Source organism: Phaenicophaeus curvirostris, chromosome 8 (genome assembly GCF_032191515.1).
Source record: "Phaenicophaeus curvirostris isolate KB17595 chromosome 8, BPBGC_Pcur_1.0, whole genome shotgun sequence".
NCBI classification, from domain to species: Eukaryota; Metazoa; Chordata; class Aves; order Cuculiformes; family Cuculidae; genus Phaenicophaeus; species Phaenicophaeus curvirostris.
In genome coordinates, this window is record NC_091399.1 from 24,891,334 (window position 1) to 24,908,290 (window position 16,957).

General features: G+C 38.3%; 1 protein-coding gene across 16 annotated transcripts in view; it reads right to left on the minus strand.

Annotated features, from left to right (window-relative positions):
* ADGRL2 (adhesion G protein-coupled receptor L2) overlaps window positions 1-16,957 on the minus strand; it is a 394,437-nt gene that overhangs the window by 283,988 nt on the left and 93,492 nt on the right. The gene's annotated exons all lie outside the window — the stretch shown is intronic.

A 16,957-nucleotide genomic window follows, 5' to 3' on the forward strand; every position in this document is an offset into this window, starting at 1 on the left:
AAGGCTCATTTTTGTTCTAAGTACCTGGATGCAGCTGGCTAAGTTGGCCATTCTATATTTTGCATTTGATTAAAAAATAAAATCGACTTCACTATTACTTAATTTGAAAATATAATGTTTTCCTGCTTTGTTTTGGTGACGAATAAATAATTTGTTTGATTCTCACAATGAATTGTTTTAAAAGTGTCCTAAATGAACTCAGCAGCTGTAAACAAAGGCCACCAAACAACTTTGAAGCTAAAGCATTACAATGTACTAAAAGGGAAATGCAGAGAGGTACGTTTTGTTTGGTTTTGCACCTCAACAAACCCAGACTTGAACAACTAGACTCCACTCCGAGCTGTTGGGATAGCTGGTAATTCTCACTTTTCAGTGTCCCTAAAATGCATAAACACTCATGATATTTCAGCTGCAAGTTTTTCTGCTCTCACTGTATTTTGTTTTAAATCAATAAGGTCAAAAATGCATGTCCACCTCAGATTTATATTCTTCAAAATATCATATTGTCTCCTCTGTGGCTTTTTAAGAGAAAACGAATACTATGTGCATTAATGAGAAATCTCAGCTATGAAGAGTGTGAATAAATGTGTTTTTAACATTAATATAAGCCCCTTTGTTTCCAGAAAGTTTTCCAAAAAACCTTTTTGCCTACTTGGAGTACATATGAAGTACACTTTCCTCTGCTTTCACCTGACAGATAGTACTCCTAAACACAATTATCACTATGTATTTTGTCTTCACATTAATATTAATTTCCCAAACAAAGATAATACTGCCAGACTACCTAAAATTAATGTTACTATTAGGTCATCAGTCACTACCTTGTGCTCAGTCTACAACAGGCAGGAAACATTAATCTGAGTGTATTACATGGGATCTTTGTACATCTTAAGGAAAAGGTTAAAATAAACCTTTTATTTCAATAGGGGCATTAACATAAAGAAAATATAAACACACTTACAGCAGCCCCAACAAACTCTAAAACTCTTTTTCTTTCTTCAGGCTGTGAAAGACTGAGAGTCATTTCTCATCGTTCCTGAATGTGCTCTGTTGTAGAAAGAGCCTAACAAGGATTAAAAAGGCCGTCCTATGTATGCACTTTGCTAAATCCCTGCATGCCATTCTAGGGTGACTGTACTGTCTGAACAAGTTCTCCCTGTTTGCACATAAGAAAAAGCTGGCTAAACCAATTCATCTGATTGGTAAGGCTCAGCCAGAGAGTGTGCCAGTCCAACTATGTACAGCCTAATACTCTTTACATGAATGACGGATAAAAAGGGGCTTTCCTGCTTGAGTGGTCCTCCATAGGATGTGGAAATAGGGTCAGCTGAGGGAGGGAGGCAGAGAAGGAGGCAAACCAACACCAAACATTATACGTAGGTCCTGCTGGTTACCTAGTTTTAACTACAATGCAAGCAGACAGCTTTACAGTAAATTCACATAAAACTGCCTGTCAAAAAGCTATTCATTTTGTATCTGTTAAAAAGCAGTTACCTAAATCAGGTGAGAGGTCAAGGCAATTGCACGATGGCAACAGGACAGTGGAAAAAATGCACTGGAGGAGATCCTTGCTCCCCACGTCACGTGCATTTTTCATTTCAGTGATTTTCCATCAAACAACATGCACGGAGCAGAGCAAAGGGCTGCATAATGCTTGGGGATGGAACAACGGCACCAGGCAGAAGGAAAGATGCCATTCTGTTGTGTGGTAAAACTATTTGGTGCAGGGTATTCACATCCAGTCATTCACTTCTCATGCACTTACTATTTTGAAAGATCAAGATGTGGAAATGTCAGAGTTGGTCTGCTACGTATCATAACCAAAATATAGGTTGAACAATAATTATTGCACTAAGGCAGAGAGGAGTAAGAGAGGTGTTTTACCATTTCTACTGCATAAACTGTAAATGGAGAAGACTTTCACACTACAGACACAATAAGCACGCTGTACATATGTACTGGTCCAACTGGATTGAACACATAATAAATTCAGATTTGTTCCACTGAACTCAATCATTATATATTGGTGCATTCAAGACTGTAGTTATTCACATCAAGACCTGAATCTAATTGCAAACTAATTTGGTTTTATAGTTCACATGAATATTTCACCTCCTAAAGGTTAGATCTGTAACAGACATAGTAGCAGGAGATAAAAAGTGAACTCATTGCTTGGCTGGAGAGAACCATCTGCAAAAGTAAAAGTTTAACAAGCCTTCCAACCAACCGGCCTCTAACCCATCTTCCTTTGAAAAGACAGAGTAAGCCTGAGGACTGCAAAGCTTATACACAGAAAGCAGCTTTCAAATTACTTACAGGCCAGGTACAAAGCAGGCAGCTGTAATGTGAATTCTCCATTACTGTCCCACTGAGTAAATTTCTACTTTCCCACTGGAATCTCTTCTCTGTGACAATGCTTACTCAATTCTGACCTCATCTGAACACATCAATTGCACCAAATACTGCAAGGCTTTCCTAGTTTGTGATGTGGTCAAATTTCAGACAGCTCAACTGCTTTCGCTTAAAAGAAGAGGTGATGGTGTTCGAGAGACCTGAAAGGCAAGTGACAGATACTTTATCCAGCAAGGCATCCTGCCTTTGGAGTAAGTGTATTTGCCCATTCAACAAATTATGCTACATCCTCTGTGCCTGGTTTTATAATTCAACAACTGTGCAGGGTGATCCAGATATTATTTTGTGACTTTTTTTGTGAGGTTTCTTTCTTCAGTTTATAAAGAAGATTTTTCTTCAGTTCGTCTAGTGCTGAAATTTCTATTCCAGGTTTCATATAGATGAGAAAATACACATGTGCACAATATTACTTATTCTTACCCTGTCAGCATCAATGAGGCATACTGTACCTGGCTGGTCCAAAACCCCAAGAACGAGAATTCACTAGAAAAAGTTTGCTAAAGAAATTTCCATAGTTTTTTATTTCTCTTCTTTTCTATAGTCAGACTTCCATGTCTGGACATGCATGAGACTTACATGAGGGGAAGAAATATAGGGCAGCTCAGGGCTTGAAAAAGCCATGGAAAAATTCAAAGTGATCTCTGGATGCGCTTGCTGCCAAGAAGGTCCATGTTGTCATGGCATAGTATCTTCAGACTCCCACAGTCCTCAGGCTGTGGGAAATGAACTTCCCGTGGCCTATTCATTGGAAGACCCCATTGCCAATATTACTAGATGCCCCATTAAAATTCAGGCATCTCAGTTTTTTTAGTGATTTATAGTCATTAAAGAGTAGAACTCTCAATTTCTCCATGAGTATGATCTGCCAACAATCACACAGTCCCACACTATCTGCTCTGGTCACTGTAGGAACCTCAGGAGGTTGTTGGGTCCAGATGGCTCAGTTTATCATAGTACACTACTAAGTCTCCTAAAGGAGCTGCATACCATCTGGGTAGATTTAAAGCCAAAAGGAAATATTTTGTATCCTATGGAAACCATGGTCTCTTGCACAACGTCCTTGTAGTCTTCGTGTGTCATCTATTTGTACCTCTGAGATGTATGGGTAAGTATGGGTAAGAAGCTTCATGGGGAGGTACGATTACCAGATCCTAGTGAAGCAAAGATACGAACAATACGTGACTGCTTGATTTTATTCCTCTTCTGATTTCATTGTTTCACTTCTATTAATCACTTTTGATAACTGATTAAGGGAGAACACAGCAAAAGAACAGATGTGAGACTGGTCTCTTTCCCTGCCAGGGTGTCCAGAACATTTGCAAGCTTGTGGAAGCACAGTAAGTGTAAGTAGCTGATGGTTTTATGTGTGTATACATTCATATACATCTATGAACAAATGAAAATGCCAGTGACAATAGTAAATTAACATCATCACGTACTGTTTGCTGCCACCTCAAAAGTGCTATAGCTTGGGTGGCTGTGTTTTTCTCCAGCGTGGCCAGAAAGCCTATTGAGTCATTCTCACCTGTGCTAGAACCACAAGCAGCAGAGTTTAAATACACACGTAAGTGGCTTCACAATTTTGTGAATCACTTTATACATTTTAAAACCCTACTTTCTCATAATTTAAGTAGCTCAGAAGTAGGTGATCAATCATTCTAACAAATAATTTTATTCGACACCGTATAAAATGCACAGCACAGGCTCACGTGGTCATGCATGTGAATCACAGCATTTATACTGCCTAAGGCACATGAACACCGAGGAGCAGCCTAGACCCAGCTGATTAAGCTGTAGTGCAAAACAACACCTCAGTACTCAGAGGTATGACAGCCAACAGTGCTTTATTGGACCAAGGAGTATAACACTGTAATTTACTTCTTTAATACATGTCATGTTCTCTCTTATTGTTTCCCCTTATAGAATGAAATATGTAGGTAAGAGATTGCTGCACAGTTTCATGTGTTATGTCCCTCCAAAATTAGAGAGTAACAAACTGTCTTTATTAGCCAGTCCATTTGGTACAATGCCATAAATCACTGAAAGTGCAGGTAAGCATCTAGTGGTTTAAGAAGTCAAGGAAAACTAAAAGACTTCATGTGTCTGCCTAAAGCGATTTTAGAGCTACAGCACAGCCAGACAAAATATTACACCTCCTAGCCCTGCCTATTTTATTGTATGTTTCTAGCCATTATTTTTTTGCTTATTGACAGGAAACCCATGATTTATAGAGTCTGGCTAAGGGCAGATATCCCAAAGATCTTATTTTTTTCTCCCCAAAACACATTAATATGGGCCAAAACTATTTTTTTTGTGTGCCTGATTTTATTTCAAAATTTGTAGCCTTCCTCCAGAAGATCAAAGTATTGGTCATAGACAATTTCTGAAAAATAGCTTGCTTGTTTATGAAACGAACACATGTAAAACTGATGAAATTAATGTCACAGTGTTAACTTTTTTCTCATAAATATAGATTAACAGCACTGACATTGCAATTATAATCAAATGTTCTGTCCTTTTGCCTATTTGCTCAATCTGTCAGTCCAGCATGGAGGGAGACAAATTGCGGTGAGCGTTTGACAACGCACAAAAGAGATATAAGACTCTTCTGATTAAATCTTGGTGAAAGATTAAATGACTCTGAATACCTGCCAGATTTTTCAGACACGACATTTTTAACCAATGCTACTAAAACACTGTGCTCACCACAGGTTTAAAAACATTTAGGGTAAAAACAGTGTTCACAGCTTACAGACTGGTTGGTTGTTATGTTTCAGAACCAACAGACTAGTAGCTGCATCCATACGTTAAGTCCCTGATGTGAATTAAGTGTTTTACTGGATCAAAACCAGTACAGCTCATTTGTACTCAGATGACAAACCTCAAATGACTGAATCCTCTGACAAAACTTTCTCATTGGCATCAGAGCAAGCACATTACAGATTTGACTCTCCATTACCAATGAAAAAGGGTATTAAATTACTTTCAAATTCAATTAGCCAGGTAAGAGGACTGTATCCCAGGTAAATTTTGAATAGACTCCGTATACAACTCCATTTCAGAGCCAGCCAGACAACTATTAATAAACATACCTGTGACTTTAAAATGCATGATAAGACTTCTACTGGCTTTAGCTGTGTAGGACTGAGCCCTTACTACAGACTGGCACAGAATCATAGAACCAGGTAATATGGAATGTGAATGAGTGATCAAATATCTTGACTGTCCCGCTTGCAGAAAAACACAAGTAATGGAAGGTCCAAACTGATTATAATGGCTTTTACTGGTAATCTGTTTAATTTTGGCATTTGAGTTGCGAGATACTAAAATGGATTTTGTTCTGGTACATGTTGTATTCATATATCGGACTATAAAAAATATCGGTCTACTTCTAGTCACAATATCAGAAAAGTGCCACATAAAATTTAATGTTTCTTAATCAAGGAACTGTAACAGATGACACAAAATATGGGGACAATGAGGTACTAAACCTCACATTTCTAGAATAATATTCCACATTTATGCAAACCGCATACTGAAACCTGTTCATCTACATTGTTTTTATAGCAGCTGAGGACTTGGAATTAAATTTCTGTTCTAATCAGACTTTCTTTAAAATTTTTTTTAAACTTTTGTGATAGATACTTTTGTGAAAGACCCAAATAGACAGTTTGGGCCTTTCTTTTACAACTGATGAAACATGTAGTGAAACTGAAACACAAATGACACATTTCAGAAGTCTCTAATAGACATATGTTTACCTTCTGAGCAAATGAGAGTATTGTATTTGCTTTCTGTTTCATTAGATCTGAAGGCTGAAGAAAAGTCTCATATGCTCACAATGAAAACATATTTTGATTTCTGATTTGCCCGGTTTCAGTAATGACTTCTTTTAAAAGAGAGAGGAATTCTCTGTATGGGTCTCGTAAAAATATTTGGATAGCACAGAACAAAAATAGGGAATACAAAAATGCAATTTTAACGGTATACAGAAATAAATTAAATAGAAAAAAAACCTTAAAAAGCTGTTTCCTTCATATTCTGCTTTTACAGGCACCACAGGTATCCATTAAAATGGATAGGAAATGGTGAGCTGGGAAAACCCTAGAAACTAAGATCCTTTTGTTTACATTGTCATGGTTAGATAAACTGAAATAACAACAACTGTGTGCCCTAACCAACTGTTATTATATACATCTCTCTGTGCGTTCTTTTCAAATTTGTAATATAGTGGGTTTTTTTGTTTAATTTTTATATATAAAAAATCGACTTTTTAAAATTGTCTCTTCAGATACAATAAATGAATGAGTAGTAGTGATTTTAACGTCCACCTTCCAGCAAATACTTAAAATACAAGCAAGTTCAGTACAGAGAGCAACCTCAGTGAAAGCCAATGTGTTTGGCCGAGCTTGTGTGTAAAATGCTAATCTTACAGGAGATCCTGTAAATTTACTGCACAAACCTGACCTTAATAACTGTGATGGTAAAGCTACAGCTGCTAACAGTAAGAGTGGAATCGGGCCCCTCCAGCTTAGGTTTCTAAGGTTTTCTCCCCCTTCTTTCCCCCTTCTACAACAGCTTGAATTCCTGTATTCTGATTAAGATAGATGGAGTATTTGCATCCTATCCATATTCATAATCCTCCTTTTCAGTGTCAACCCAAAATACTGCATTTGTTGCCCAGGCAGACACAGGCAATGTCTTCAGAAGGTTCTGCATAGATGGATAAGGACACATCCCTTTTCAAATTTTGCAGAATAGGTGACCACTAGGTGAATTCATGCTGTTAGAGTGCTAAGAGACCAGAACAAAACCCATGTCTTTTGTGCGTGACAGAAACTGTAATTAATGATTTCTCCCCTTTTTGCTAAAGAAAAAAGGGAGATGTGCTCCTGACAGGCATTTTATTAATGGTTTCTGCCACCTCAGTATACATAAAAGGCATTATTGGTTGCAGTGGGAGTTTAAAAGATTTTTTTTTTTTTGAGGAAACGTTGAAGATGTTTCATGGATGAAAAATGAAGGCAATCTGTCCACTGCCACTGAAAGTTTGTGTTTCAATAATAAAATTGAAACTATTGTGACAGTTCCTATTGTATCCTTTAACCATCTGCCTCCTGCTGGCACAATCAATGATGGCATCTGCAGGGACATGGCCACCCTTACCTAGTTTCTCTCTTATTTAAGCAACAAAACCTGTCAATACCATGTCTCATGGCTGCTTTTCTAAGGAGATTTATCAGCCGTCTAGGTGATGGTGCTCATTTTAGTGACTGTTGGTCTGTTGTTGTATTGGGAACCAATAGTTGATAAATATTCAGCCCGGCACACAAGAAATTAGACATGCATTTTCCAGTTCCAACAATGACAGCTGACTGCCTAACCCAGAGGCCAGAGCAGTGACGATTTACTCTTAGACCTGGCCTATACTATGGCATTAAAGTGAATAATACAATTTCACGTTACTTTCTGAACGATGGAGGAGAACACGACAATCCTGCCCGCAATTCTTGATTTTGTGTTCATTTTCCTTGGAAAACGAATAAAACAAACAAAAAAAGAATTGAAATATCCTCAGTAAAAAGCTGAAAATAAGAGGACAAATCTTAATTCCATACAAATGAAATGCGACAGCTTGAACGTTCAGATAGCGCTATGCTCATTTACACTGGCTAATGGGCTTCCCCTTGCTTATGGACAGATGAGAAAACAGCCATTTGTCTAGGTTAGTACTCCTTCTGCAACACTTTGAGAAAATGTTTTCCTTTGCCACTGATTTGTGAACAACTTAATAACTTCTGTGAAGCAACAAGGAAGCAGACATTTACGGCATGCGTTCACAACAATGCAGTCAGAAAACATGTTGGGGAAGGGATTTACAGCAGTCTGCACACTCCTCTCCAGACAGAAACCACTGACTAGAAAAAGTTCTGCCTGCATTTTATTGAAGGCTTCCTGATATCTTGATTTTAAGCACAGAACTTTTTTTATCACTATTTAGCTCAGCATCACAACCTCCAAGAGTGTTAAATATAGCTGTGTGTTAGGTGATAAAATATCTGTCCCTTCTCTAAGCAGAAGCGTGATTCTTTTAATTCAGTTTCTTCAAACTTCATTTCTGAAAGTTGTGGAAAATCTATGTTTCGGAAGGCAGCTGGAAATGCACTGTTTGCACACTGATCTATCCTAGCAGCCATTCATTTTCTCTGGGAATTTTTATGTAAGCTCCCTTATTGGGAATATGCTAATGACACCCGCCATGATTACTGATTTTCTTTGAATCGTTATTCCTCTGTGGGCAAAGCAATCAGAAAGGGAGAACAGGAGATTTACTTCTTGCTTGTGTGCCTTCTTCAACCATCTGCTCTATCCTGATTCATTTGAATAAGATCTGCAGTTTTAGATTCTTTACTCTGGCATTCTGAAGCATTTTAAAGCTTAAAAGGAGTTAATAGTTATCTATCAGTGTCACAAACGTAGTACTGTGATGCATTCTAAGAGCAAGTTTGCCTTCCAATGGTTTACAGGGCCAGATTAATTTTATTAAAGTAAAAAATTACAATGTTCTTTAACAGCTTCATTATTTCAGACAAGCCTTTTGTGAGCACATTTATTATCTGGAGCGTGGAGTATAAAAGCTGAAAGAAAGGGAACTAATTTATAAAGCAAGAACGTGTTAAAAATGGAAATTGTTCATCTACTCTCCCCCAACACACAAAAAAATAGAGGGCAAAATTGTGATCAATGTAATGAAAATACAACCTTGTAAAATGCTCTGCAGTTACTGAATTCTTGTACCTGGCCTTTTACCTGGGTGAATTTCCGAAGTACACTTACACAAGGTCATTCTGATTTTAACAAAGGTGCTATTTAGCTGCATCAAAATTCAAATAAATTGTTCTCTCAAATTAAGCGCTGGTCTCCTACAACAAGTTTCCCATACACCATGATAATGATGTGCGTGCTTTATTTTTGTTTAATAGGATGCCAGTTTTCTGCTGGTTTATATGTACAATCCAGGTTTAAAGCAGCACTGCTAATTGCCAAAAGACCATTTTTGTACAACAGTAACAGAAAATAAGCAAGACGGCGACATCGCAGCAAGACAGAACTGAGCACAGACGGAAGCAGAGGCAGCATTCAATGAACTGTATTGAATATTTAAGCATAATCTTTTCACAAGTGAGTAACCTTTGAAACGTTAAGGAAAATTAGCGTTTGGGAATCAAAAACTTCTTTACTTATTTCAGAAGTCCTGTTAATGAACACAAAGAAAGCCTCTCTTTAGGCATTAGTTCATAATGCCTACAAAAACAGAGACTTTTCTAAAAAAGCTGAGACTATCTTTAGATTAGCAAGCAGTATATAATGATCTCCAAAGCACAAGATGACCCGTTTGGTTACTTTTGGAATCAGAAACTTAAAGTAATGCAAAATTATTATTAAAATGGAACAGTTTGTCAGTTCCTTTCATGTGGCCAAAGACGTTAACACCTCTGCCTACTATTTCTAACAATTATTTGAAACACTCTTTTCTGGCAGCCCCTGTTGATTATTGTTCTGATTTCTCCTTATCTTTTTAAAAATAGAATGGCAATACAAAAGACTGAAATGGCAGTGACTTCCCTGCTAGAATTAGTTATTGGAAGACACTTTCTATCAACTAACTTCAGCTCCTTTCAGAGCTCTTGGAAACAGAGCTGCAACTTGTGGGAAGAAAGAGTAGTTATTTGAGAAAAGGTTTGCTTCATTCAAATGAAAAGAACTTACAAACACACTTTATGTTTGATTTTAATTAGAGGTGCAACTGAACTAAACCATAAATTATAGGGCGTTCTGCATTTGTGACTTGGTTATCCTGGAGATTAGAAACAGCGACTACAGCTTCTTTTGGTTTATAGATCTACCAATCTTTGAAATTCCCTATTCCATATCTCACCAGAGGACTGGAAATCCAGATTTAACTTTTATGGTGTTTTTTATAATCAACATCAACATAGTTGCCTGAATTCCAAGGATTGGCCTCAACCTTATTTTGACCTTGATGTATTGTACAAAGCCAGCAGTTCTGAGAAACCTGAATAAAAATATAAAAGCAGAATTCTATCTTAATAATTCATAAGACAAAATTCTCAATACCAAATCAAAGACAGGCAGGTAGCCAATGAAATACAGAGGAGAAGAATCAAAACAGCACTGCTGTTTTTCATAACAACACAGCCACCTCACTATTTGCTGGTCAAACCTACTATACACAAAACACATACAGTGTAATATTGAGTCCTTTTAATAAAGAAACATTTTCTCTTGCTTTGCATTTGTATTTCTTCCTAATGAAAGTGTGCCTTATTGCTAAGAGTTTGTGCAATACTGCTTGCTTTTTTCATGGTTAAAGCCACTCACCACATGAAGCGCTGGCTCTTTAAGTACACAGCCTCACAGGGCAGTAGGAATATTTAATCTCCTCAATGTGTCTCTGTAGTCTTAACCATTTTATGCTCTTTATTTCTTCTAAAAAAAATCCAACAACCTGATTACCTATCCAAGCAAGAAGTTTCTAAAAAATAGAGCACTAAATGTCCCTCTTGAAAAGCTGAGGGGAAGGTAAGGGAGGTAGCACGTTTATTCTTGACAGAGATTTGCAGATTCTCTCCCAGTGAAAGGTACAGTTCACACCAGTTAATAGGTCTGACCCACTCCTATATGAACAGCCAGAAAATTCAGGAAGGTCCACCGATTATTTTTAACTTGGTTAAAAATACCACATCTCCACTTTTGCAATGGCAACCGTACAGAATTCAACTTTGGGGTACCTGGGGGAAGTGCAAAACACCCCTCTGTTAGCTCTCCAGAGGCTGCCTTCCAACAAAGTCAGTAAATGGCACACTTTTGGCCCTTGTTAAAATACTCAAATCATGAATACAGCATTTGTTGTAGGCACTTTACATAGTCCTAATTACATTAATGTTTGAGAGCATAAAGATCTTTAAAATTATTAACTCAAGCATATGAAACGTCAGTGATGAAGTTGAGAATTCAAATTTTGTATTCAGTTTTGCTGCACATCTATTATACAATTTACTTAAACAACAACAATAAAAAAAAAAAGAAAAAAAGAGAAAAATTGTGAGGCTGTCAATCTAAACTGCTAGTGAACCCTGATGAACTCAAGAATTTCTTCTAAGCAGTAGACAAGTACTTACAAATTCTTTTCATTACAAGTTTTCTCTCTTGAATCTGAGGTGGATACATGAAGAGGAATTTCCATTAATCAGAAAACTGTCTTGGAAACTCCAGATGAGATCTAGGTATACTCGTCCTTTGAGTCTCTCCATAAACAGATTTGGATAATGTACTAAATCGTCCCTCTGTCCAGTTTAAAATGGTATTGTATGAACTTATGTTTTCTTGTATATTATTTATATTCAGATTTTAGATTCAGAATTATACTTTGAAGTGTCCAAAAAAAGTTAACACTACCATGCTTATACATTGTAATAATCCCATTTCATGTAAGTTTTCTTATATAGGTGAGAGAGGGTATATACAGGCTCACAAGCTGCTAGCGTAGCTACCTTTATATTTCTTTTCAGAATACACTGTATTTCTCATCTGCACTATAAAACGGAAAAAAGGATTTCCTTTCATTTGCATATGATGTTATTTGGAACTGCTAATCTATCACATAGACACAGTCAAATGCACCTTCTAATTAAAACAAACCAAATTCATTGCACTTAGGTAGGATTCTAGTTGATGTACACATGAAACAATTGTTCATACAGCCTGCTCTGGAAGTTGAAAGCCTTTCAGTTAATGCATACAACAAACATAATATCATTTATAAAGAGGCAGGTTTTTTAAATAACCTGAAGAATGGAAGGCGGGGGGGGGAACAGGAATATAAATATTGGCTTACAATGCTTAAAAATGTTTCCCAGGCAATATAACATACATATTTTAAAATAAAAAAAAAAAAAGATGGACTGGTGACAAAAATAAGACTTAATTTAGAATCTTTTGAATGGTCTCATAATTCGGGTTCAGTTCCAGAGAAGATGGAAATTTTCTCAGATTTTTAGGAATTGTAGGACCCACAATCTGATCCTTTCTCTGACAAAGGACAAAATTTCTGCATGATGTATATACGCACTTTGCTCTTAAATTCCTAACATCTCTCAGCACTAAGATTTTCTGGTTTATGCAGCCGTAGGGATGTTTCCATGGAATTAATTTATGTGATATGCAGTTAAGTGCAAAGATTTTCTCCTCATCAGATTCCAAGAAACTGCTGCAGTAATTCAGTTAGGTTGAATCAATGGAATTTATACCTTTGTGTATGTTACAGGCAGTCATTGACTGGGAAAGGAGAGTCTGACTTTGGGAGTAGTGGTCAGATGTCAGGATAGCTGACAGCTTGAAGATACAGAGAGCACCAGATTCAAAGCGTACATGTGTGGCAAGCACTTCAGTCCAGCACAAAGAGGCCACATAGCACAAACTCAACTAGACTTTTGTGAGAAATCACAATCCTCGACAGAGTGAAGGCAATGAAAACTCCCTGTGCCTCTGCCATCAATTTAGCAAACATCTAGCAGTCTACAATATATTGCAAATCTCTGTGCGTGTGTATTGAGTTTGTGTTGCAAGGTTTTGGCAGTGGTGGGGGGGCTCAAGAGGCAGCTTCTCTGAGAAGCTGTTAGAAGCTTCCCCAATATCAGATGGAGCCGATGCCACCCAGTTCCAAGACAGACCTGCTGCTGGTCCAAGGCTGAGATCGTCAGAAATCGTGGCAACATATTTAAGAAGGCGAAAAAAACCCTGCACAAACCCTCCAGAGAGAGAAGTGTGAGTACGTGAAACAGCTCTGCAGACACCAAAGTCAGTGAAAAAGAAGGAGGAGGTGCTGCAGGGACTGGAGCAAAGATTCTCCTGCAGCATGCGGTGAAGACTATGGTGAGGCTGGCTGTCCCCCTGCAGCCTATGGAAGTTACTGGTGGAGCAGAGAACACCTGCAGCTCACGAGAGACCCCATGCTGGAGCAGGTGGATGTTCCTGAAGGAGACTGTGACCCTGTCAGATGTCCACACTGGAGCAGATTCCTGGCAGGACCTGTGGACTTGTGGAAAGAGGAGCTCACGCTGCAGCAAGTTTGCTGGCAGGACTTGTGACTGCATGGAAGAGACCCCACACTGGAGCAGGGGAAGAATGTGATAAGTCCTTCCCATGAGGAAGAAGGAGCAGCAGAAACATCTGCTGAATTGACTGCAACTGCCATTCCCCATCACCCTGTGCTGCTGTGGGGGTGGAAGAGAATTCAGGAGGGAGGTTGAGCCCAGGAAGAAGGGAAGGGTGAGGGGAAAGTGGTTTTACGACTTAGTTTTTATTTCTCATTATCCTGTTCTTATTTGACTGGTAGTAAACTAAATTCATTTTCCCCAAGTCAACCCTGTTTTGCTGTGACAGTAATTGGTGTGTCATCTCTCCCTGTCCTTATCTTGACCCACGAGCCTTTTGTTAGATTTTCTTTCCCCTGTCCAGCCGAGGAGTGGGAGTGAAAGACCGGCTTTGGTGGACACCTGGCATCCAGCCAGGGTCAATCCACTACAGCTGATTATACAAAAGTACTTCTCATGCCATAAATACTTTGGTCAGCTACAGCAAAACCTACTTAAATAACTTAGGTGGTTGATGCATTTTAAATCCCAGCTATACTGCCTATGCTCAAAATACCTTCAAATCTAAACAGTGAAGGGCAAAAGAGTGGAAACCAAAATGCTGCAGGAAAATATGACTGATTTAATCATTAGCTATCACTCCGACAGATAAATAAACTGATCTATAGTTTTGTTACCTACTAAAGAAATAGTTTGTATTTTCTCAAGTCACACAGTAGTGTAAAAACAAGGGCAAGAAGGAGCCTTAACCAAGCTTTGCTTGCGAGTTAATTAAGCTTTTGGAGTAATTGTCCTCTCATAAACCTCAATAGATTTCTCTCAGTTCCTTTCTCAGATACTGAATTCCCTAAGGATTTTAGTTTCCTTCTCCAGTTCCTAATTACTGTACTCCACTCAGGTTCCGGTTATCTTCTTTTCCCTCTCTGAGTGCTGTTTTACTCCTTTCAGCCCTTCACTCCTCCTTAGGATCTAGTTTCTCCATTCCGGCTGTTTTACCATGTTTATTCTGGGGAGTCATTTAGCATCTCTCTTTTTTTTTTTTCTTTTAGGTACTGATGGAAACCCTTCACAATTACTAGCAGACCAGATTTGGGGGTAAAAATAGAACATCGCTCTCAGCACTCTGCATTTTTTCCTGTCTTTGTCCCCCTCCACCCTCCACTAATTCAACAGAAATTCTGTGCAAGCTAGCTCATGCTTTAGGGTTACTTTCCTGAGAAATAAACCCATCTGCTTACTAAAATTTTAACAATAACATTACTTTAGGTGGAAATGCACCGATCTGAGGCTGCATGATCATATCAAACTACAGTCTAATTTATCTTTCTTCACAATGACACAAATGATTCCCCCAAAACAAAGACTAAAATCAACAACAGACAAACGCAACAAAAAGAAAGCAAAACCCAAACTGTCCAGTCACCCTAAAATTTCTTTTCAGGAACGGTGCACTTTATATCATCTTGTCTCAAAGTACACTGGCTAAGAAAATTTAATTTTGTATGTAGTGTTGCTCAAAAATATCTTAGGAAACACCGTGTACGGAATAAACGAACGCTATACCTTTTATGGTACAAAAATCAAAGGTGGCTCTTCCTGCTACTGGTTTTACTCAGCAGTAAAGAGAAAACCTTGCAAGTGTTGTTTACACAGTACTAAATCCTTGTAAAGTCATACTGAAACAAGCCTGCTATCTGACCTAGCCCTTAGGGCTACTTAAACACCTGTGGATTTATAGAGTTCAGATGTCTACAAGGTCTGTGCTGAAGTTCATTTCCAAACCTGTGCCCCATGTGAAGTTCTTTGTTGGCACAGTTAAGCCATTACTACTTGTTTCTCGTTTGGAAGGCAATCACATTAAGAAACAGAACGGGTTCAGAATTAAGAATACTTATCTTTACACACAGGCTGTAAATGCGTGTAACTGCTAAATACTCAACATATCAGTTTTTATTTGCAGAAGCTTAGCCTCACTGAGAGCAAAACAATGCAGGGAAAGAAAGGAGTTACCCCTATCTGTATGTATATAACTAATTCCCCAGAAGGATGTATACACATAAAATACATATCAAACCATGAAGTTTAAGCAGAGCTAGTTTGCACTAAGATAGTAAGCATTATTAGAGAAATACAACTTCTCATTCCTCTCAGAAAATAAACTCTTCTGCTCCCTAGACTACAGTGAAAACAGCAGAATATAAACCATGACCAGAAGAACAGGACAGAGCATGTTCTAAACTTTCTAAAAATGTAATTAGTTGGAAAGCTCACTGGTTAACTCCTGGTCCCACAGAAATCCGTATGTCTGATGTGAACAGAACCAAGATTACACTGTCCAGTGGGTTTAAATAAAGAAGACCGCAAGTACAATGTATCTGTGAAAGTCAAAGGTGTTTGCTTTCAATTTTGGTCTTTCAAAATCATCGTGAATTGAAGTTTACAATTAAGGCTATATAATTATTATGATGACATAGCTCAGTAATAGCCATTTTCTTTAGATTCTTTACTACTGAGTGTATGCTCAACAAGCTATAAGAGAAAAATGATGGCAATTGTATGCATTTAGAGTGTTTATTGTAACTCTGTCCACCACAGCCTATAAGTTTCAGGTCCTTTATGAGGTCTCCATAGGTTCAGGAATACCCAACCTCGCTTAGAGGGGGTGGAATGGCAGCAACTCTTTAGAAGCCTGTGCTGCCCCAGAAGCCACAGGGGAATCTTGCCCAGCTCAGCTGCAATGTGCATTGATGACTCATGGCTTTATTGAGATTTCACAGTACCTACTATTTTTCAGAGGCCCAGTTTCTTAGACTATCAGCTCAGGAAAAGCTTGAAAATGTGATCCTAGAATATCCTAGACATCCATAAAAATGCAAGCAAATAATAATAATAATAAAAGGAATACATTTTTTTCCCCCTTTGGTTCTTTATTTTCATGACTTTTAAGCCAATCTCATAAAGCATAAATGTGCCACCTTAATTTGCTAATGCCGGGACCGGTAAGATCTCTTCCTGGAGCTCTGAGCAAACGCATGCTGAGAAAGAGCTTCAGGAAAGCACACAGCCAGTGATTTTTTTTTTTTTTTTTTTAACTACTAAGCTAGTTTCACTACACGAAAGGCAGCAAAAGCAGCAATTGTCTCACTGTCGTCCCACATCTCCGCGATGGCTGTAGGGAGGTTTGTGCTGTCACTACAGAGCAGCGAATAGTGGCTGCACACAGCCAAACCAAAGCTGGTTCTCGTGCAGGGGGACAAAGGACGTACCTCCACGCCCTTTCTATGTTTAGTGTTGTCCTAACCTAGAGCACAACAGCATTCCTTCGCGTATCGCATCTAAGCCACTGCTGCAGCTGCTTAGAGTTCATA